This window comes from Hetaerina americana, unplaced genomic scaffold (assembly GCF_022747635.1).
Source record: "Hetaerina americana unplaced genomic scaffold, ioHetAmer1.1.p SCAF_122, whole genome shotgun sequence".
NCBI lineage: Eukaryota > Metazoa > Arthropoda > Insecta > Odonata > Calopterygidae > Hetaerina > Hetaerina americana.
This window is the reverse complement of record NW_027286315.1, coordinates 900,044-924,346: the sequence shown is the minus strand read 5'-3', so window position 1 is coordinate 924,346 and position 24,303 is coordinate 900,044.

Sequence of the window (24,303 nt, the reverse complement as noted above, 5' to 3'; positions counted from 1 at the left end):
AGCTGTTCATTGTCTGAGATGTTTTTGTGATGACAGTTTACGTAAACTTTTTTCTTCGCATTTTTCCTACTCGATGTTTGTATCAAAATACTACGAGTACATGAGGTTAAAGATAAATGAATTTTTATTGCAAAGATAAGTTATCGCGCAATCGATCGACACGTAATTTTTTTTAGATATCTGTACATAAGAAGATAAAAAAAAACTTATGCATACTGCCAAAGATGAAAGGTAACAAAACTAGTTTGCAAAATATTAATCCTATGATGATGCTAAATAGCTTACATTAAACGTTGTGAGGACATTATTTTTCAGTTGGTTAAAAATGTTTATCTAATTTTATCTTATTTATTTATTATGTGCATATTGCTTGAATATTTATATCGCAAGAAGTTAAAGTGATCATGGCTTCCACTGGCTCACCACTAGTATTGTCAATGAAATCTGAGATTTCCTGAGAGTGGAGATATGAGTTTAAAAAATATTTGAACACGAAAATTGAATTTGTAGAATCAGAAACTCTACTGATAGAGGGAAAAAATGAATAATACTTTTAAAAATTCATGAAATATTTAAAATTTTGGAAATTAAACTAACTTTTTTCATTAAGCTCTTGTTTTTCTTTCCAAATCTCAAATACATTCTAAGTATTTTTCGTGTAGTTAGTCCTTGGAAAGGGCATTCATAGAATGCACGTTCTACTATATGACAACATTCTACCACTATTACGTTCTACTACAACAATGAATCTGGTATGAATCTGAAGTTTTTGAATGTGCAGTTCCACTTTATGGCTTTTATTCGATCTTCACAAGAAAAATAGTCTTGGTATAGAAATGTCACCGCAACTGCAACCAAGCGGTTAGATGACGATGAAAGAGCTGAACACCCGCGGGGAAGCTTTAAAACGACGGATTTGACAAATACATGATACGGACTAGATTTATATCCCAGGAGTTCACACATCGCAAATTTATTATCACTGACTTTGGAGATTGTGAGAAAAGTAAAAAATACCTCCGCTATTTCATCGACGAGAGAGGTTTGCGTTTCCTCATCGTTTTCTTTTATCCATCTCCTTCCAATGACGTGTCCCAGTCACTCCTTAAAACGCACTGATATAATCCTTGTTTACGACGATTCAGAAGATGATATGTGATATGTTTGCAAAGGTAAGTGGTAAGTCTCGAATACCCGAATTAAATGGAGGCCAATAAATACCACAGAAGCTGCCATCTAATGGCATTGCATTTGACTTGCACCCGAGCGTACGCACAAAATGAAATACTGTAATGCGTTAGCACCCGAAACCTTTTCTGCGGAATGAAGTTTATTGTCAAATTCCTGGGTATCATTGAAACACGACTGTTTTCTTGCACTATGCTTCGAGGTAATGTGTATATTGGAATTGCTATCCTTATATCAATTTAATTCAGGTACTGAAAGCTAGCATATTTAGTTTAAACCCCCCCCCCAATTCCCCTTCATAATCCGTTACTCGGATACCTTCCACTTTTGCCCCAACCCCCCCCCCCCCTTTCCCTTCTCATTCACTAATTACTCCTTCCCGTTCCACTCAGTCCCTTGGTATCTTTTTCTCCCCACCTTACTCCCTTCCTTCCTCTTTGCCAATACGTTTAAATTACTCCTCCCCTTTCCATCTTCTAACTAATTCGATTGGTTCCCTAACTCCCACAGTTTCCATATAAATATGACGTTTTTCTCCGGTTGTTTACTTTCAGCCTTGTGTTGAAGGTGTTTTCCCTTCGGTTCGCTGAAGAGGGCCACTTTGTGGCCGAAACACGCGTGTTCGACGCATAACCTTGGTTGCGCTCTTTACCTGTGTCCAGATTCTCCCAGAAGTTGGGCCCTTTTGAGTGTGTGTTTCTTGAGTGCTTGTGTGTGTGATTGGTCTGTGCCAGTCACAAAGCGTGTGCTTGAGAATATCCTGGAATCTTTAACGGGGTCTACTCTACAGCCTCGTGAAGGATTCCATCTCCATCTGAAATTCTTTAACAGGGTCTCACAGCCTCGTGAAGGATTTCAGTCAGGATAGTGTGTGTGTGGCTGTGTGTTGGTCCCTGACGCGGATTAATTTCCCGTAAACCACCACAGAGGGTATTCTGGTCGAGAGGTTGTGGTTGGTCCCTGACGTGGTTCCCGTTAAACCAACACAACAATTGGTCTGACGAGAGATTTGCAACTAATTTTTACGGCCATTGGAGTTTTCTTTCCCCATTCTTATTTAATTGAGAGGCCGTAGAGCTCACTATTTCTTGCTAGCATATTTTATGTTTTGTATTACTTTTGTGACTCAGAAATGCATGTATGTTCGTGAATATGATTTCATTGTTTGAAACGGAGTTATAGAGTTATGATATTATTTGGAGGAATGGTCACTGTCGCTCTTCCTTTCTGTGCCATTAGGCATTCCACCAATGAACAGTCCACTTGCAAAATGAATTTTCAGCGGGGGTAACCGAACCCGAATTTTGTTTTTTGTGCTCTAAGGGAAGATTTTGGCCGCTATCAAGCCTAAAAGCGCACAACGACCGGAAGATACCTAATTGGCGTAGGAAAAACAACAATATTTTACGAAGATTTTTTTACCAAAGCGACCGGGTCATAGATTACCTGACCGACTTCCGGGGATCTCGAAAATAACAAAGAATCGAATGAAAAACTTTTACTTCATCGGCGACGATGCCACAAGGCTACAACCAATCATCTTCTATCAGTTTCGTCTTAAAAATAGGCCAGTGAAAACCTCAAACGGAACAATTGAAGCCGTAAATATGAGAAGGATTAAGAAGCCATGGATTTCAGAGGATATGGTAAAGGAGCTATATATTATAGGAAGAAATGGGTAAGAGCGTTTACACTAAATGAAGAAGAAGAAAGTACAAAGTTAGAAATAATGTACTGAGGCTGAAAACTAATATGGCGAAGAAACTATTCTGGAATGAGCCGTACAAATTAATTGATTTAGTCGCTAGAACAAAATCTCCACCATCTAATATGGCATACTGTTCCAAAGAAACTGCGGGAGATGTCGCAACTGTAACTTTTTAACGGAGTCATCCGCTGATGTGCATTTCAATGCAACAATTTCAGAGTGTAAAAATCATTCGCCTTATACACTCTGAAATTGTTGCATTGGCCTACGGTTCTTTGAATGCTCAAATACCTGGAGGCCCACGGTAAAATCCGAGAGGGCATTCAAGCACTTGTGATTTGAATCAGACCTTTCACTGTCAAGCCTTAGCGGAACTGACGTAGGCCACAAGAAAGGATGCCAAATCCCACCACGACTTAACCTCCCATGAGAATATAATTCTAGAACACGGAACGCAGAAATGCGCAACTCAAAAATGGCAGTACGAATCCGCAACCAATCTGTGGGGGTCCAGTCCTAGGGCAAATCCAACAGAGGAGCCCACTTACCTTAGGGAATAATTTTGGCTTTAATAACATTCAACAACATTACTTGGCAAAATTATATAATACTTTTTTACACCAGCTGTTCCATGAGCATACAAAATCTGCAGCAGTGCTTATTTGTGTTCTCCAAGTTTGTGCAATTGATTTAAATTTTGTTATGATTTTCCAATTTATTTAAAGGAAAAAATGGTCATATAATTATTTTTGTTGATTCTAAAATGCCCTTTCCCTCTTCGGAGATTTTCTAGATCAGCCTCTGATCTAGTCACGTTAATTTAGTACAAGTAGTGCACCTTTCTCTAAAGAAGAACACTATTTGGGAGCAGTTCCTAGACAATCAGACCACTGAAGCACGCAAGGTACTGTGCACGTACCTTAATGCATGCACGGCAGCACTTTACAAAACCTTATGCAGGTGCACTCATTGGCAGGCAGAAGGAAACCCCGCCCTTTCCTACCCTCCCCCTTCTGGGAAACAAACTGGAAGATGTAATAATGTGGGACATCTCCGGCGAGGACCTCAATGTGATATCGGATGCAGCCTCCAGAAGGGCAAATCTCCCGGGCCCGATGGCCTCCCCCTTGGAATTGTACCTTGCATTATTATTATTATTGGTATTCCACCGCTTAAGGTAGGTTTTGGATGGACACAAGTTACCAAATCATTCTCTTGTCTCTAATAACAAAGCACAACCCAACACCCTCCTTTACAATAAACTTCTCTTAACCTCCGCACACTTCTTTCCTCCCTTCATTCCGTCCAACATCCTATCCTATTTCTGCCCCTTCCTCGTTTGCCTAAAACGTGCATCGTTTGGCGGGTTCGATTCCCGCCTAGGTGGTTTTTCCTCCACCTGGGGTTTGGGTGTATGTAAATATCAAGTTGTTATATCAATGTTCATAGTCCGATGTAGAGGTCGAAGTGCTGTTTTCGGAATAATGCAAAATAAATAAATAAATTTTCCCCTCTATCATAGACTTCAACATCCCATTGCCAATCAATTTGCTATTCATTCATTTTTCCTATCTCCATATGATTTCTCCGAGCAATAGGGGTTAGGTGGGAAAGGGATTATCTTGTCTCAATATCACCACAATAATATTAATTATTATTATTAAAAATCCCCTCTCCTCACTCACCATACCCAGCCCTTCCTCGTTTCTTTTCCTTTCATTCAATTTCACCTTTTCCAACTTTCTCCATGCCCACGTACTTAAGTCTCCAAACCACGATGAAAACCAATTTCCATATCAAAGTTTTTATCTGATTCAATCAGTCACAGATCAATTACATTCCATCACGACGGAATTTTTCAACAAAATTATGATCTCTATCTCATGACTGAAAACCAGAGAAACGCGATAGTACTTGTATCCTTACTTTTGCAACAGGAAAGCCAAAAATCTCTGAATGACTTAGGGCAAACATCCTTATTAGATTCAGTCTTCAAACTTATCGCACATTCCTTAGCGAGAGGATATCTTTAATCTGACTCATCCAGATGAAATGAACTCCTTAGTCAAGCCAGTGCTGATATACAAGGTCGGTAGATTAAGTAATGGGACTGGCAAGGTAGCGTTCGATCTGGCAACACTGAAGGCGCTGGGCCTAGAGGGGCGGCAGGGGAACATGTGATCCTCCTTCAGTACGGGTTTGAACTCGCTCGAGTCATTTAGTTGTTCGTAACGATTTTTTTAGTGAAATAGTTTTTTCTAATGGGTTCTACGAGGTCTGAAAATTAAGTATTGAGACTGATATTTTAAATTTTTTTCATTAAAATAGAATTACAATTCTGCACTGTCACCCTCAAAATAACTTCCTTCTATTCAAGACATCTGCATTCCATGACATCATTGCGCTTCGCAGACCTCGGTGCCCCGGGATAACGTCCTCGCCTGCTAACCCAGAGGTCGCGGGTTCGATTCTCCCGTAGGTGGGTATCCCTACACCTAGGGCTTGGGTGTTCGTCGTCGTCGCTAAAGTAATATGTGGGGGTTAAGCGGAAGAAGGGACTATAAAGTCTCGCTCCAACAATAAAAGACGTTAAATAAATAAATAACTAAATTGAACACTTCACTGATCGACTTAGTTCCAATAGGAAATTCGGTAATATGAGGGTGCTCCGTAATTCATGCTCCTTTTCCTTTGGCCTAAACCCACTTCCAAGGGTATTGAACGAGGTGAGGACAGCTTAAAGTCACTTGGGGTGGTCTAAACTGACTAAGCATCACACTTTTTGTCAGGTAGCCTTGGCACCATAACAGTTCAACTTGGCATTTAATGCATCACAAAATTCGAACGCCGCGGCTTAATTATCGTGAGTGGAAACTCCTCCTAACACAGAGAAAATAACCTCCCCACCTCACAGCATTGTAATTAGGTAAGTAACAAGTAATACGCTATAGTTAAGGTGGTAATTTGGTTGGGTTAGGGAATTCTGGAAATGGAGGAAGGGTTAAAAGAAACCTGAAATCCACATTACCCTAATCTTGAGGATAGGCACCAAGGGATGATACAAACTATCCCTTCCCATTGAAACAAAGTCTTCCTTTTATGGATCCTAAGAATCGGAAACAAAAAAAATTTAAAACCAATGAACTTAAATACAATTCTATTACGTTTCCATTTTTTTCACCTAAGACAGAAAACCCCTTCCTTACGGAAAATCCGTTCAAATCTCCCGTGATTATTCACTCAGATTCAGTACCTCAACAATGAGAATCAGTATTCTTAGCTCACTCGCATCGCAATTCCTTAATAAAATCACTGAGGTGTAATGAAAAAAGGTGTATGTAATTAAAACTCGTCATCCAACCATACATCCAACCATCATAATAAAGAAGAAAGGGGAAGAAAACTCCAATGGCCGTAAGAATTAGTTGCCAATCTCTCGTCAGACCAATTGTTGTGTTGGTGTGACGGGAATCACGTCAGGGACCAACCACAACCTCTCGACCAGAATACTCTCTGTGGTGGTTTACGGGAAATTAATCCGCGTCAAGGACCAACACACAGCCACACGCACACTATCCTGACTGAAATCCTTCACGAGGCTGTGAGACCCTGTTAAAGAATTTCAGATGGAGATGGAATCCTTCACGAGGCTGTAGAGTAGACCCCGCTACTCTACTCTACAGCCTCGTGAAGGATTCCATCTCCATCTGAAATTCTTTAACAGGGTCTCACAGCCTCGTGAAGGATTTCAGTCAGGATAGTGTGCGTGTGGCTGTGTGTTGGTCCCTGACGCGGATTAATTTCCCGTAAACCACCACAGAGGGTATTCTGGTCGAGAGGTTGTGGTTGGTCCCTGACGTGATTCCCGTCACACCAACACAACAATTGGTCTGACGAGAGATTGGCAACTAATTCTTACGGCCATTGGAGTTTTCTTCCCCTTTCTTCTTTAATTGAGAGGCCGTAGAGCTCATTATTTCTTGCTATCATAATAAAGGTTTGAGTTTTCTCAATGGAATTCTCCAAAAGTTTGGGGAAGCTTTCAAATGATTTCAAATGTTCAAAATAGTGAAAAAATCTCCAACCTCGAACGGAACTACATAATATTTTTATCATAAATTTTCTTTTCATATTTCACGCATCGAAATGCTATTTTCAATCACTAGAAAAATATCTATCGGGCTCCATCTAACAGAGGCGATCATTATAAATAGAATTAACAATACTTTCGGCTTTGATAGGTTTATACCTATACGCATTCCCAATAGCCACCTTTGACAGGTTTAACAGGTTGACAGGTTTATCTGGAAGTAAAAATTGAACAATTCGTGGCTTATTATGCATTAAACTATATACTTAATAATTCCTAGAATTCATACAGACCTATGAATTCCTACTTGATCCGTCTTAATGCCCAGATTTCATTTTTCACCATGCCCATCTTTTCAATTCTCACTCGCCGACGCTTTCTCTTCCTCTGAATGTTTGCCCCTATCGCACTCACTCGGGGCACACCACGCTTCATCGAGTGTCCGTCACTGATGTAATCACTACTTCTAGATTGGGAACGAAACGGGGCCCTACTTTGCCAGCGTGGATCTAATAGAACTTTCGAGATGCTCGTCGACCATGTCTCGCTTGAACTCGCGAAGAATCAATCCTCCTCCCCCATTTAACCCCACGTCCAAAAATTTGGCGGAAAAGTGCGCACCTCCGCCTCTCCTGTCTGACGTAACGAACCCCTTATTTTTACGATAGCTTCGCTCGCGTGTGGGTCGCATCGGCGAGAGCTGGATTCAGTTCGTGAAGCAGGGAATAGGTATGTAATACTCGATGTCTTCATCCGTTAAAAAAACTTGACTTCTTTCTCTTTGTTCAGGGAAATGATATTTTATCAAAACGTTTGAGAGCTCCATTTTTGCTCGATCTAATTTTTGTTATCCAATTTCATTTCATAGGTTTTTCTCGGAGGTGTGTGCGAAATTACGCTTTATTGGAACGTGCCTAGTTTAAAGGAATGGATTCAGAGATTACTACACAGTAAATCGGTGAGTACATCATTGTATATCGGTTATCATGAATATTTAGCAATAATTCTATTCAGTGCTTATGGTTTTGGGATGGGAATTAAGTAGCTTGTGTTCAAGTGCGCAACAAATCCTGCTCCGTCGCGTGGGGTGGGCGAGGTATTACCAACTCTCTCCGATACAAGAATCCGCATGGAATACCATAACATATATTCCAAAATATGCAAAGTAAATTGTTTAGGACGTCGATTACTTATGACTATCGAACTTATTTCTCTCAGAATAGAAGAGTAGTAGTAGTAGTATTTAGGGTAGGCGACCGACAGCTGTGGTCATTTGCGCCATAAGGAAATGACAGAAAAGGATGAAGGGTGGAGAGAAACCCAGCGTCGGCATTAGCCTACTATTACCGAAAGGCGCCTAGGGGTCCGTAGCTTAACGTCCCATCCGACGGACGGCGTACTCATGCGGCCGACGGGGTGGTGCGGTGGCTACCGTTGTGGCTTCCCACCCAGAGGATTCGGATTCGAATCCCGAAGATGGAAGATAATTTTCAGTGATATCCCGATCCTAACTTGAGGTGCTTTGTGGAGGGCACTTTGAGGGAGCGCGCCGTCCGTCGGATGGGACGTTAAGCTGCGGACCGCTTGGCCCCTTTCGTTAAGAGTAGGCCAATGCCGACGTCGGGTCTCTCTCCACCCTCCCTCCTTTTCCCATCCATCCCTAATGACCTCGGCTTTCGCTCGCCTCCCCAACGTACTACTACTACTCTTCTATTCTGTGATAGATGAGTGCGATGGTCATAAGTAATCGACTCGGTCGGTTTGTTGATGTGGATAGAGTACTGGCTTCCTACATCCGGAGCAAGGGTTCGAATCCCAACAGCAGCAGATATTTTCAATGGTTAATTTCAAGTTTACATAGAACTACTTTGGATTCGATACTACCACAAAAACCTATAGCTCAGTTTACATTGCAGAAAGAGCTAGAGGGCGTGAAGGGGGTGAGGGCATTCAAAGTTGAGACATTTGGGATGAAAAGTTGCGGAGAACCGAAGGCTATGAAATCAACTAAATCGATGCACCACGCAATATTTACTGCGTTTATATATATTCAGAGAGTATCAGAGCTCTGACCAGTTCGATTACGCAATATGAACTTTCATTCTTTAAAAGTTGGGCTTGATTTCGGTTTTTGGAAATATTACATTCCAAAATATTCTAGAAATGTGTTTCCATTACAGCAGCTGGAAAATATTACGGTCCAATCAGTGCCAGAGACGCTAGTACCTTTGTTGAGCTTATGGGGAATATCAACTTTTCACGAAACTGGTAAACCAATTATCCTGCGGTTGAAAGCACTAGCCTAATCACGTGGTAGAGTCAAGTACGTGTCACCTGATCTCAAGATTTTTCTTTTGATATTACGAAACGACCATTTTCCGTCATTTTTCAGGGTGATGTGCGCACTTTCAAATATAGTATTAACGGCATGCTCTTTAATGGGCGAAAAATCCCCTTTTTCGACATCGATCGCTTGATAGCACTCCAAATATAGGATTTATGTATCTGAAATCATTTTCACTTGTCAGGCCTCTAACCTCTTCCATCTTTTTACATCAGATTACTTTCGCCAGTTAGTTTGAATCATGGTATCTACCTGAACGGTGAATGCCCAAGGTATTTCGTTGTTCAGGGCTATTGTAATAGTAATTCACTGGGACATGGCATAATAGCAAATAAATGCAATTTTTGTAAACTTAAACTTTTGCTCTAAAATCGATTGGTGGATCATTGACTAGGAATAATTCCGCAGCAAATACTGATCCCAAATCGAAACTTAATGTTCACATGCATACAGTGTGTTTACAAAGGTGTACAGTTGTATTAACTTGAATGGAAGGAAAAACACTCTTACAAAACTATTGTATTGATATTTATTAGAAGAATTAGTGAATATTTAAGTTATTAGCAATTGTCGGGTTAACTGAAATATATCAAGTGAATCACTGAAGCGATTCGTCTTATAATACGAGATTGTTCTACCATCTCACAATTCCCGCACTTTACCGTAATGACGCCATCGGTCGATAATCGCAGTCAGTGCGACTTCGATTTTCAAAATCGTTGTCACAAGAGTAAGCCTGATAAATTTCCATTACTTCAGGACGTCTTAGTGTAGTTACAGCATTGTATCATCTAAATTGTTAGTGTCGAAGAATGAGAATGTCTGACTACTGTTTCCTTGAGGTTTTAATCCCCAGAAAAATGAAGGTAATAAATCGCATTTGACGTCACAAGTTATGGTAAATCTCCCTTTAACCGTAGTTTCTGAAATTCCGTCGGTAGCCGTGGTAGCCGGGCGTTTCTGAAATTTCAATCGGATCTTAAACTGAACTAATTATTACATTCCATTTCAAAATCAATGGATAGGAAATAGATGAATCAATTCCGACGAGACAGCAGCAGAGCTCACCTTAGCTGAATCATTTGGTGAGAGAAATGTGATGGTGAAAATTGACTAAATTCTAGCTTTTTCGTGGCGAACCGGACCATCAGATGAATTCCACAGGATTCCTCAGTTTTGCTCATCATTATGATTTGAATTTTTACCCCACCTGATAATGGAAAGCATGCAACTTTTATCGAAATAGTTTCCAGGCGCAAGTAAGTGTAACTTGATTTGTCTGCATTTCTCGATTTATGAGTTGGTGCCTCCCAATTTGTGGTGCAGTTATACTTTAGTCGTTGTTGGGTTTTTTGGATGCATTATACTGGAATGAAGAACGGTTATGTTAGTTGATCGAATTCGTTTGGAAGAAATTTTGCTTAAATAAAAACTCTTGGCTCATTTTGCATCGAAAAGATTGTCAATTATTCCTCGGTATTCTTTGAAATTTCATTTTAATAACTTTATTAAGAGATTCTAACAGTTCATTTTCCAATTTCGAGCATCTAATTATGTAATATCCGGCGAATGAGGGATATGAGGGACATCCAATCCTGTGGCGTGATTAGTGTTTAGTGGTATTTCTGGTTAAACCTTCTAATAGTGATCACTATTATTATTTACCGAAGTACTCTTTCAGTTGCTCATACTTTTTGCTTCCGTCTTTCCATCCGAAATGGCTATTCTTTTCCCTTACCTTGCGTTAAGTTCTCTACTCTGTCAGTTACTTAAGTTCTCTTCTCTACTCTCACAGTCTCCAGCATTGAATCACCAATTGGAATTCTCTGCATCCATCTATCCTGTCACCTTAGGATTTCTTCCTAGAGAAAACCCATCTCCTCCCTCACTATGCTTATTATATTTTCATTTGCTCTTTTTCATTCATTTTATCTATTCCTCCTCCCCATTCACATCTCAAAAGCATCTATGCATATTATCTTGTACTAATTACCAAGTTTTTGTGCTGTACCAAACCACACTCCATGTTCAAAGTTTTCAAATAATGTTTTTGAGCATCTTAACATTCCTGTCATCAAATTTTGGTTCCATATGATAGCTGTTTTCCCAAATTCTTTGTCATATTCAGTACTACTTGGACAACCTTTGTTAAAAACACTTGCTAGATAAGCAAACTTCCACCTGCTATTTTTGTCCTACAATTATTGCATTCATCTTAGCTTTCCTCCTCCTGGAAGACCTAATCACCTCTACTTACATTTGTACCTATCCAAATCCTGTAACAATGATTTTCTAATAAGCTATGCAGTGAATTTAGCTCTTTGGCTGCCTTATTAAATAATGACAAATTGTTGATCTGATTTTATGTATTTCCAACTGACCATCATTAATAACTTAAGATCTTCCCATGCCCCTTTTACTTTTGTCTCCATGTACACGTTACAAAGCACAGTTAATAATTTTTGAAGGACTGTTTTACTGCCTCACCTAATCCTAACTTCCTGCCCATCCCAACTGTCCACCGCATGCATCCAAATGCCCTGAGACTTGTGCAGGTTGTGAATAAGTTGCCTAATCATAACTTCTGTATTACACTCATTGATACAAACCAAATTACTCCATTGAACTCCTTGAAATCCATAAGACAAATAAATACATCCTCATTCAATTTATTTTTATATTACTTTTATTGTGGGTCGGGGTAGTCCATGGGGTAGAGTGTTGGATTACTGATCGGAGGGCCTGGGTTCGATTCCTGGACAAGCCACTCTGGGCACCTGCAGCTCCACCCAAGCTATGTAATTTTTTGGGTACCAGATCATCCTGGGAAACCGTAACCCAGTTTTTTATTTTTTCTACCAGTGTCATGTTAAGGTATCAAGTATTATATACCTCTTCCCTTCTCTAGCTCAAAATGATCATCCCTAAATCATTTGGTCGCCTATCCATTCTTTTATGGTCTATCTAAAGTGACAACTATGCTGGGTGCAAAATCAAACCTGTAGCCAATGAAGTCCTAACGTATGTTGAATTGGTTTTGGTTTGTTTGAATTGGTAACTAATGCTTTGTATTCCGATCCCATTCTTGGTTTTTTGTTTTATTTATTTGTATATATTTTATTTTTTAAACCTTCGTCTCGCCCAATTTCGGTAGTGTCTTAATCTGATTTTTTGAAGTCTGGATGTTTTACCTTCTTCAATTTTCATACTCCATTTTTCTTGGCCAAAGTAGATTGGTAAGTTTTATTAGTTATTCCAAGCCACATTTTAAGTGTTTATATTTGATCCATGAGAAATCCTCTTTCAGTAGATGGCACTGTATATACATTCTCACCTTTTTTTAACTTGCAAATATTGAGCAACTTTTTGTAATTAATTCAGAAGTTTTCATTTTCGTTGATTGAACTGCTTGGTGTTCAGCTACTGATATTTTTCTTGCAGATTATTGTTTTGTAATGGTTATCAATGATCTTGTGAGATATTCTTTTCTCAGAAATTGTCTGGAGAGACTCATCAAAATACTCTGGGAAATTGGATGTAACTTTCTTCCCTGTCCAGTAAAACTGTGTTTTTAGTTTTGCCTTTGTATTTAAGTCACAGAAAGTTATTTTCAGTTCGTTAATAAGTTGGTGAAATCCAGAACTGGGCAAGGTGCACCCTTGTATATTTTTCTTTTCGTCATTTTGCTTTTAATGTGGCCCCTAGGTAATTAAACATTTGTATTCATTAGTACTGTTCTTTAAGTGACAAACTGATAGCAAGAGATTGTCTTCACTTGACAGGCGATATGATAAAACATATTTTCACAAAGCATAGGCTTCTGCAACTGCCAGTTTTCTTCCCCATTGCTCCAGCTTTATTGCTGTACCCAAAAAGGAGGTTGTGTTTAAATTAATGCTTGAAGTAATTTTCATAGAGAATTTTATAACCTTGAATACTTTGACCTTTTACAAAGGTCTGAGTGGTTCTCTCTACTCAAAAAAGTATGTCCTAGAAATTTGCATTGCGTTTTTTGTTTTGTGTTACTCATTATTGAAATAGGAGTGTGCTCATTGAATTAAAAGAAATGTATTTTAGTGTTACAAATGGATATGATAGTCCAGGGGTAGATTGTTGGATTACTGATTGGAAGGCATAGGTTCCAATCCTGAGAACCCTCATTTTCACCCAAACTGTGATTTTTTTTGAGCTCCAGAAGTTTATGGGGAACCAATAGGTAGCCATGGAAAGGATCTGCCCCCCTATCCTGACGTATGAATTTCACCATGCCTTGTTGGGCTAAGTAATGGGTGAACTCTACCATCACCTATCTTGCTGACCTGTTTGTTGATGACTGTGGTTATGGTTTTATATTTCACACTTACAATCAGAACTAAAGTTCAAATATTTAATAACGTTTGTGGTAAATAATTGCAATACATGATGCAAAGAAGCCAAAACATTTCAATTAATGGTCAACTCTGATCAGTAAACCTAGATCTGTTTAGGCAAAGGCATTGGCTGATCTACGTGAAACAACTTAAATTTTGCATCATATGATGGAAAACCCAAAATTTTTAGCATTACATCAAAAGAGCATTTTTGAGATTTTTTTTGTCCTGGCCTTTATGCTCATAATACCCTTAGTGCTGAACTAAATTGCTAGCTGTATGGTAGGCAAATATGATATTCATTGGCCGTAGCATACAAGAGTCAACTGGTTGTCTTGAACACTTTCCTAGCATATATTGGGACAAAGGGAAAGGTACATTTGGCCATCTTAAGTAGTTAAATCTAAAAAAAGAATTGATTTAATTTTATGCATGGATCTGACCTATCAACTACACTAATAGCTTTTCAATTCAGTGTCATTGGCTATAACGTTATGGGAAAACTTAATGCTTTGTTCAGACATGTATGCCATTCCTTCTAAAATACATTGTGTGCTCACATAACCCTCTGTATTCATGTAATCTCAAACTATCAATGTATCAACCCAATGCTTCAAAAGTTGAGCTAGGCAGCAGTGGAAGGATCACATTGATGAGTGAATTGGGATTTGAAGGTAGTCCATTATTGCCAAAAGGTTTTAGCATGTGTATCCAGAAATGTCACCTGTCGGCAGGCATTCTATGTAAGGGGTGTTGTTTGAAAATGATTGTAGCTGTAAGTATGTTAGGATGACATCTTAGTTTAAAAGCCATGTACAAAAATCTGTGAACTAATGGAAATCTATCGGGTAGATTCAGTTAAATAACTAATGGTCTGTTTTGAATGCTCTCCTTCTGGTCACGGTATCTCACTGTAACCAGTTACAGACCTTTCAAGACATGAGTCCATAAGGGGATCGAGTTGGTGCGGGGAACAACGTGCTGGCTTCCTACCCAGAGTGCCGGGGTTTGAATCCCGGCGGTGTTGAATATTTTTCAGAGGTATCTTGATCCCTACTTGAGGTGCTTTGTGGAGGGCACTTTGAGTGAGTACGCAGTCTGTCTGATGGGATGTTAAGCTGCGGACCCCTTGGCGCCTTGCGTAAAGAGTAGGCTAATGCCGACGCCGGGTTTCCCTCCACCCTTCATCTTTTCCTATCCATCCCCTATGGCGCAAATGACCTTGGCTGTCGGTCGCCTTCCCTAAATACTACTACTACCATGAGTCTATAAGACACATGTCTTGAAAGACATGTCTTACCTCCTCCTGTCTCCTGTCTCATTTTTTTCCCTTCCCATCCCATCTGAATTAATTCCCTTTCCCTTCCCATCTTAATTAATTATTATAGGTATCATTATCATGTGTCAGAGAAGCTAAAAAAGGAGAATGTACATGTAGGTTTGGAGTAAGGTTTTCTATATGATTATCTTCTGGTCACTTTGATTGCATGATTTTACTGAAAAAGAGCATTACCATGTTTTTTATGGAATAAAAATACATGTAGGTAAATGAAATGGATGTTTTGAAACTTTCTACGAACATTTTAAAACTATTTCATCAGGTTCCTGAATGATTAAATAACTCTTAAGTAATAGGTTCATTAATTAATATTTGTGTTGTTTTCTTTGGTGATAAAGCATAATTTAAAGTCTTCTTAATAGGCAGTGACCGAAATAATAGATTAATTTTTGACTAAGATTCTCCTGATCCCCCCCCCCCTCCAAATTCCAAAATCTGTAATGAGAGTTGATGATATTGCATGCCTTACCTCCCAAAAGTTTTCCGTGATTTGAAGCCTGCCTCTTGTTTTCTTGCCTAAAAATTACCTGATGGGGTGTATTACCTTAAGCACATTGCCTCATCACCCATAAATCACTTATCTTGGCACTCGCCATCATCCCCTCCAGTATGCAAACAAAGATTTTGGCATAAATTGAAATAGAGATTGGATGTTAGTGCTCTTACCACCCAATTTTTTGCAAGTGCAAGCAAAGTTTTATTTCCAGCCACATTTCCCATTCTCCTTGGATATTGACATACTTTCCTTGGCTTTTGAGCATTGAGATTACATTCAGGAATGGATATAATTTAACAGAATTGTTAGGCATGTTGTTAGCAGGATAAAAAGTAGTCAACCCTTTTGTTTTATAGTTGGGCATCAGTTATAGGCTCCCACCACTAATCAGTAGCAATGTTTTGTAGATTGTAAGTGGTTAAGGTGTCTCTTTTAAGTCTTCATAGCTTTTGGTACACTTAAATATGCTGGAAAACACTTAGATGTCTAAAGAATTCTTCTTTTGATGGCTTAAATTTGACCAGATTAAAATAAAAATGAATTGGAATACCCTTTTCACATAAAATTAAATTCATTTGGAAATGAAAAATTGTATCAGTGAATGTTACTTTAGTTAAATGAGGATTGTATTTGCGAAGAAAATTTTGAATATATGGTTACCCAGTAAATATAAAACTGTCCTTGCCCTACTGATTTAGTCAATTTAAGTCTATTATTGACTAATTCATAACTCTTTTTTTTCAGGATGAAGCTGAGGTGCATGAAAATTCCAGCACTTGTCTGTGAACATTTCTGACTCATGGCTGACAACACCTGATATCTTCTTAGATATCTCTGCAAATCCTTTGATGGAAAGGAATCTTCATTAATGTGATTCAGCGTAGCATTCTTCCTTTTCAATGTCAGGTAAAATCATGTTAAGATAAAATTGATTTAGTGTTATGGTCAGGTGAAGCATTTTGCAGCATAGTTACATTTCAGGCCATCAAAGAAAGCAGCAAATACATTTTCACCGTTGATAACTCTTGAAAATTGGAACTGTTGCTTTTCAAATATCAAAGAATATGCATTATTCCTTTGTAGTTAAATGGCAAATTTTAGCAAGAGAATTAAAATCCTATCAAGCAAGAAGCATTCCTATAAAATTTTTCCATAATTTCTTAATTAGTGTTATGTTTAAACTGTATTTGTATTGAATCAGCTTTAGGGAACATCTTGTATAATATTATTAGGAAGGATTAAAAATTTTATAATTTTTCTTGCCAAATAGAGGTTACCCTATATACATGATTGCTTGAAGAGAAATTACTTGAATTGGAAAAGTTATTTCCTTTTTCCATGTACATATTAATAAAATCTTATTACTTAGCCATTTAATTGAAAACTAAAGGTAGCTGGGTAAAATATGGGTGAAATTACTAAAAAATTGAATAATATTGGTGGAAACATCAAATGTAATTCATCTCATTCTGGGTAATGTTTCAGCAGATTAGGGTAGATATATTAAAAGAAGTTTACTAGGTGTTTTTTTGGATAAAAAAGTATATGAAAATTCAAATATAATAAAGCTAAGGATAGTAGGGATATATTTCATTTTTCTAGTGAAATATTGGTTACTCTCCCTACATGATGGATTAACAAAAGGTGCAAAAACTTAAATAAGGCATTTCAATCTTCCATGTAAGAAATATTACTATCTGCAATTACATACCCATCATGCTGCAAACCAGTGGTAGTTTTTGGGTAACCTTCCTAATTCGGCATTAAGAAAAATCAATGAATATAACAAAATTAATTATTCTACAAAAAGGATAGGCTCCAGTAGTGTGTGAAAGATAAAATTAATAAAATATTGAAAACAAAGAACATAGAAGATATGAACAGGGAAATTGTCTTAAAGTGAGACTTATAAAAGATACATATGAAGAGGAGTATAAATCTGAGGAAACTATGAAACATTGCTATTTCCTAAAAGGCCAAAGATTTAGAGAAAGAACTAATATAAATAAAAACATAAGAAGGAGGGCTAAATGACTAGTAGCCAGTATACCTGAAATAAAAAATACACATCCATAAAGTAAAGATTTTGAAAATATTAAACAGGAAGATTTCTATGCATAAATCAAAAACAACTGGGGAAGGAAAGAAAGATCAATTGTAAAGATTAGTCCAGAGATATGAAGAATATATAATGACTTACTTGAAGTGGTACTATAGAAAGAAGTAAGGGAAGGTTTCTATGAAGTTGACACAAAAATGTGAACCAAAGATGGAGCTTATATGAAAAGGAATATAGAGGATGAATTAAACTAAGGAGATTTGATTCAAGTGAAGGAAAAACATGTTAGGTAAAGACAATAGTTCATATGAAGAGGAGTCAGAGTACTTGATATCAGGCTAAAGAATTAAGTCAGGTGAGAAGATGTGAATAAAGCTTAGGCCAAAGATGGGAAGAAAAGAGCAGAGCATTTATGAAAAGGAGAAAAATGAAGAGCCAAAGTAAGATGATTTGAATGAGACCAAGGCTGGAAACGTGAGCAAAAAGGAAGGCTTGCATAAAGAGGATGTCAAAGAAAGAAGAAACTGAGAATACTTGTATGAAGCTGAGGCTGAAGACCTCAAGAAAAGATTCAGGCTTGTATCAATATGAGGTCGCAGAAAGAAGCGAAGCTAAAACACGTATAAGAGGGCAACGACTAAGACATTAAGGAATATTGGAGGCTTATGTGCTCAGAAAGCCAAAGGCTTTAAGAGAAAATAAATGCTTAAATGAAGAGGAAACCGAAGAAAGAAGCAAACTAAAAAGATTTCTATGAAGCTGAACCCGAAGACATGAAGGAATATTGGAGACTTATTTAAGAGAAAACTGAAGATGAAGCTAAGGGAACAGAATTGCATGAAGCTGAGGCCATAGACATGGAGAATGGATAAAGGCTTATAAGAAGAGGAGGCCAAAGAAAGAAGAAAAATGAACCAAGAAGATTTGTATGAAGCTGTGGTTGAAGACGTGATGAATAGATAAAGGCTTATATGAAGAGGAGGCCGAAGAAAGAAGCAAATTGAACAATGAAGATTTGCAAGAAGCTGTAATCGAAGACATGAAGATTAGATGAAGGCTTATATGAAGAGGAGGCCGATAAAAGAAGCGAATTGAACTATGAAGATTTGTAAGAAGGTGTGGCCGAAGACATGAAAAATAGATTAAGGCTTATATGAAGAGGAGGCCGAAGAAAGAAGCATATTGAACAATGAAGATTTGTATGGATCTGTGGCCGAAGACATGAAGAATAGATGAAGGCTTATATGAAGAGGAGGCCGAAGAAAGAAGCATATTGAACTATGAAGATTTGTATGGATCTGTGGCCGAAGACATGAAGAATAGATGAAGGCTTATATGAAGAGGAGGCCGAAGAAAGAAGCATATTGAACTATGAAGATTTGTTTGGAACTGTGGCCGAAGACATGAAGAATACATGAAGGCTTATATGAAGAGGAGGCGGAAGAAAGAAGCATATTGAACTATGAAGATTTGTAAGAAGCTGTGGCCGAAGACATGAAGAAATGATGAAGACTTACATGAAGAGGAGGCCAAAAATAGAAGCAAATTGAACTATGAAGATTTGTATGGGGCTGTGGCCGAAGACATGAAGAATAGATGAAGGCTTATATGAAGAGGAGGCCGAAGAAAGAAGCGAATTGAACTATGTAGATTTGTAAGAAGGTGTGGCCGAAGACATGAAGAATAGATGAAGGCTTATATGAAGAGGAGGCCGAATAAAGAAGCATATTGAACTATGAAGATTTGTAAGAAGCTGTGGCCGAAGACATGAAGAATAGATGATGGCTTTAATGAAGAGGAGGCCGAAGAAGGAAGCGAATTGAACTATGAAGATATCTAAGAAGGTCTGGCCGAAGACATGAAAACTAGATGAAGGCTTATATGAAGAGGAGGCCGAAGAAAGAAGCATATTGAACTATGAAGATTTGTAAGAAGGTGTGGCTGAAGACATGAAGAATAGATGAAGGCTTATATGAAGAGGAGGCCGAAGAAAGAAGCATATTGAACTATGAAGATTTTTAAGAAGCTGTGGCCAAAGAGATGAAGAATAGATGAAGGCTTATATGAAGAGGAGGCCGAAGAAAGAAGCGAATTGAACTATGAAGATTTGTAAGAAGGTGTGGCAGAAGACATGAAAAATAGATGATGGCTTATATGAAGAGGAGGCCGAAGAAAGAAGCATATTGAACTACGAAGATTTGTAAGAAGCTCTGGCCGAAGACATGAAGAATAGATGAAGGCTTATATGAAGAGGAGGCCGAAGAAAGAAGCATATTGAACTATGAAGATTTTTAAGAAGCTTTGGCCGAAGAGATGAAGAAATGATCAAGGCTTACATGAAGAGGAGGCAGAAAATAGAAGCAAATTGAACTATGAAGATTTGTATGGAGCTGTGGCCGAAGACATGAAGAATAGATGAAGGCTTACAAGAAGAAAAGGCCGAAGAAATATGAATATTGGACCATGAAAATTTGTATGGAGCTGTGGCCGAAGACATGAAGAATAGATGAAGGCTTATATTAAGAGGAGGCCGAAGAAAGAAGCATATTGAACTATGAAGATTTGTATGGATCTGTGGCCGAAGACATGAAGAATAGATGAAGGCTTATATGAAGAGGAGGCCGAAGAAAGAAGCATATTGAACTATGAAGATTTGTTTGGAACTGTGGCCGAAGACATGAAGAATACATGAAGGCTTATATGAAGAGGAGGCGGAAGAAAGAAGCATATTGAACTATGAAGATTTGTAAGAAGCTGTGGCCGAAGACATGAAGAAATGATGAAGACTTACATGAAGAGGAGGCCAAAAATAGAAGCAAATTGAACTATGAAGATTTGTATGGGGCTGTGGCCGAAGACATGAAGAATAGATGAAGGCTTATATGAAGAGGAGGCCGAAGAAAGAAGCAAACTGACCCATGAAGATTTGTAAGAAGCTGTGGCCGAAGACATGAAGAAATGATCAAGGCTTACATGAAGAGGAGGCAGAAAATAGAAGCAAATTGAACTATGAAGATTTGTATGGAGCTGTGGCCGAAGACATGAAGAATAGATGAAGGCTTACAAGAAGAAAAGGCCGAAGAAATATGAATATTGGACTATGAAAATTTGTATGGAGCTGTGGCCGAAGACATGAAGAATAGATGAAGGCTTATATTAAGAGGAGGCCGAAGAAAGAAGGATATTGAACTATGAAGATTTGTGTATAGCTGTGGCCAAAGACATGAAGAAAAAATGAAGGCTTATATGAAGAGGAGGCCGAAGAAAGAAGCAAAACCATCTCGGAAGATTTGTATGAAGCTGTGGCCGAAGACATGAAGAAATGATGAAGGCTTATATGAAGAGGAGGCCGAAGAAAGAAGCAAAACAATCTATGAAGATTTGTATGAAACTGTGGTGGAAGAAATGAAGAATAAATGAAGGTTTATATGAAGAGGCCGAAGAAGAGAAGCATATTGAATTAGGAAGATTTTTATGGAGCTGTGGCGGAAGACATGAAGAATTGAATGCTTATATGAAGAGGAGGCTGAAGAACGAAGCAAATTGAACTATGAAGATTTGTAAGACCCTTTGGCCGAAGACATAAAGAATAAATGAAGGCTTATATGAAGAGGAGGCTGAAGAACAAAGCAAATTGAACTATGAAGATTTGTAAGACCCTTTGGCCGAAGACATGAAGAAATGATGAAGGCTCATATGGAGATTAGGCTGAAGGAAGAAGCAAACTGAGAAATTTTGTAGAGACCAAGTCCTAAGGCATGGAGGAATGTTGGAGGCCAATATGACAGGAAACATATGATTTTGATACTTAATTTGTTTTAGTAGGTAGTCTTTCTTTTTTATATCTATTATGGTTACACATATAGGTAAAGTACATCTTATTATGTGAAATTGCGTGTAAATATATATTAGGCTAGTCAGAACACTGGAATCAAAGAAATTGGTCACCTGAATGGCATTTAACTCAATTAAGTGCATTTATTATATATTCATGCACATTTCCAGGCTCACTCTCTGAGGTTTACTTTTCGTTATCTTTTACTACTGGCATTTGAATTATGCTCAAAGGCCTTTCATATCCATCTTTTACTCTAATCCTTCTGATTCCTTGCTAACTTTTTAGGGAACCCTTGCTTAACTCTTCAAGGACACCATTTTAATCCTTCCTGTTTCTGGGTAGTCATTTATACCAGACATATTCCACTTTTTCAACCAGAACGTAACTTTGATTTAATTAATTTGTTGATTGATAAATCCTGGGAGACTCTTATTTTCGATTTTCCTTTGCCAATATATTGACTTTTTGCTCAAGCAACGATGCTTAATAGTTTGCTTGCCATGGGTAATATGCTTGCAAAAATTCCAATTGACATAAGGTTGACTCAATTCAGGTTTGAAACAAACGCCATGTAGGGGAACTTCCATTAAACCTAGGTGGCAGTCTAGAACAGTTTTTGTATGAAGGTGATTGAATGAAATTCATTCCATTCTTTCTCTTATTTTTTTATATTTCTATGCTGAAAGTTACTTAACAAGGCAAATTAAAGGACACACAAACCTGTATCATTTTGACTTGTATATCATAGCGAAAAAGCAATAATGCGGCTTAATGTGTCTCTTGTAAAGTTTTTTTTAATTCTTCTGTTGTTTGGAATAAATTTGATAATACATTGAATTTAATTGGTGAATCTATTTTGCACCAGAAAATGTTTTGAATTTGTTTAATTGAATATATGAAGATGCAATCGAAGAAGGAAGCAAAGTTAGAAGATTTGAAGGAAGCTGACTCTTAAAGAACTGATGGAATATTGGAGACTTATATGAATAGAAAACTGAGGATGAAGCTAAGGAGGAAGAATGGAATGAAGGCGTTGCCGAAGACATGAAGAAATAATGAAGGCATATATGAAGAGGAGGCCGAAGAAAGGAGCATATTGAACTATGAAGATTTGTAAGAAGGTGTGGCCGAAGACATGAAAAATAGATGAAGGCTTATATGAATAGGAGGCCGAAGAAAGAAGCATAATGAACTGAGAAGATTTGTATGGAGCTGTGGCCAAAGGAATGAAGTATGGATGAAGGATTATGTGAAGACGACGCCGAAGAAAGAAGCATATTGAACTATGAAGATTTGTATGGAGTTGTGGCGGAAGACATAAAGTAATGATAAAGCATAATATGAAGAGGAGGACGAAGAAAGAAGGAAATTGAACTATGAAGAAGCAAAACCACCTCGGAAGATTTGTATGAAGATGTGGCCGAAGACATTAAGAAATGATTAAGGCTTATATGAAGAGGAGGCCGAAGAAAGAAGCAAAACCCTATTGGAAGATTTGTAAGAAGCTGTGGCCGAAGACATGAAGAAATGATGAAGGCTTATATGAAGAGGAGGCCGAAGAAAGAAACATAATGAACTGAGAAGACATGAAGAAATGATGAAGGCATATATGATGAGGAGGCCGAAGAAAGAAGCATATTGAACTATGAAGATTTGTATGGAGCTGTGGCCGAGGACATGAAGAATAGATGAAGGCTTATATGAAGAATAGGGCGAAGAAAGAAAAATATTGAACTATGAATATTTGTTTATAGCTGTGGCCGAAGACATGAAGAATAGAAGAAGGCTTATATGAAGAGGAGGCCAAAGAAAGAAGAATATTGAACTGTGAAGATTACTAAGAAGCTGTGGCCGAAGACATGAAGAATAGATGATGGCTTATATGAAGAGGAGGCCGAAGAAAGAAGCGAATTGAACTATGAAGATTTATAAGAAGTTGTGGCCGAAGACATGAAAACTAGATGAAGGCTTATATGAAAAGGAGGCCGAAGAAAGAAGCGAATTGAACTATAAAGATTTGTAAGAAGGTGTGGCCGAAGACATGAAAAATAGATGAAGGCTTATATGAAGAGGAGGCCGAAGAAAGAAGCATATTGAACAATGAAGATTTGTATGGATCTGTGGCCAAAGACATGACGAATAGATGAAGGCTTATATGAAGAGGAGGCCGAAGAAAGAAGCATATTGAACTCTGAAGATTTGTAAGAAGCTGTGGCCGAAGACATGAAGAATAGATGATGGCTTATATGAAGAGGAGGCCGAAGAAAGAATCGAATTGAACTATGAAGATTTCTAAGAAGGTCTGGCCGAAGACATGAAAACTAGATGAAGGCTTATATGAAGAGGAGGCCGAAGAAAGAAGCATATTGAACCATGCAGATTTGTAAGAAGGTGTGGCCGAAGACATGAAGAATAGATGAAGGCTTATATGAAGAGGAGGCCGAAGAAAGAAGCATATTGAACTATGAAGATTTTTAAGAAGCTGTGGCCAAAGAGATGAAGAATAGATGAAGGCTTATATGAAGAGGAGGCCGAAGAAAGAAGCGAATTGAACTATGAAGATTTGTAAGAAGGTGTGGCAGAAGACATAAAAAATAGATGATGGCTTATATGAAGAGGAGGCCGAAGAAAGAAGCATATTGAACTATGAAGATTTGTAAGAAGCTGTGGCCGAAGACATGAAGAAATGATCAAGGCTTACATGAAAAGGAGGCAGAAAATAGAAGCAAATTGAACTATGAAGATTTGTATGGAGCTGTGGCCGAAGACATGAAGAATAGATGAAGACTTACCAGAAGAGGAGGCCGAAGAAATATGAATATTGAACTATGAAGATTTGTAAGAAGCTCTGGCCGAAGGCATGAAGAATAG